We start from the raw sequence: 594 nt of genomic DNA, 5'->3' as shown, positions 1-594 counted from the left end.
TTATCGAATCTCTGTCTTGTAGTTTTAAAAAAATTTCAGGTTTAATTCTAGTTTTCTGTTGTTATTTTATGTAGTATTATTATATGAAATAAAACGATTTACATCTTATTTTATCGTCCGAGTGATTCACTAGTTACAGATAGATACGTTTACTTTATTCAGTCATTCGTAAATGATATTATTAGCTTCCTATGTTTATAAACACTTATATCTTTGGTAAGAAAAGATGGTTTGTGGCTAGCAATAGAATCCAGGATGCCCGTTTCGTCCTATTTGGGACTCGTCAGCTGGATGTACCTGGCATCTCAGAGTTGATGTTCACTCTGGGACTCGAACCCAGTACCTTTCGCTTCAAACACCATCGCGTTATCCACTCGGCCACTGAGTCCTGATAGCCACTTGCTTGAAGCGGAACGTACTGGGTTCGATTCCCAGAGTGAACATCAACTCTGAGATGCAAGTCCATCCAGATGACGAGTCCAAACAGGACGAAACACGCGTCCTGGATTCCACTGTTAGCCACTATCCATCTTTGCTTACAATGCTTGTGAAATAAGGCTATATCGAGGCAATACGCACAGTATGCACATACGC

General features: G+C 40.1%; 1 non-coding gene across 1 annotated transcript; it reads right to left on the bottom strand.

Annotated features, from left to right (window-relative positions):
* Positions 1–318: 318 nt before the first annotated feature.
* On the bottom strand, positions 319–385 carry Smp_tRNA_02319_Gln_TTG.1.1. Its single transcript has one exon. It is a non-coding gene (tRNA).
* Between the last annotated feature and the right edge of the window lie 209 nt (positions 386–594).

Source organism: Schistosoma mansoni, chromosome 1, assembly GCF_000237925.1.
Source record: "Schistosoma mansoni strain Puerto Rico chromosome 1, complete genome".
In the NCBI taxonomy this organism is placed as follows: domain Eukaryota; kingdom Metazoa; phylum Platyhelminthes; class Trematoda; order Strigeidida; family Schistosomatidae; genus Schistosoma; species Schistosoma mansoni.
The sequence above is the reverse complement of the archived record's forward strand: the minus strand, read 5'-3'. Positions and strand labels throughout refer to the sequence as shown.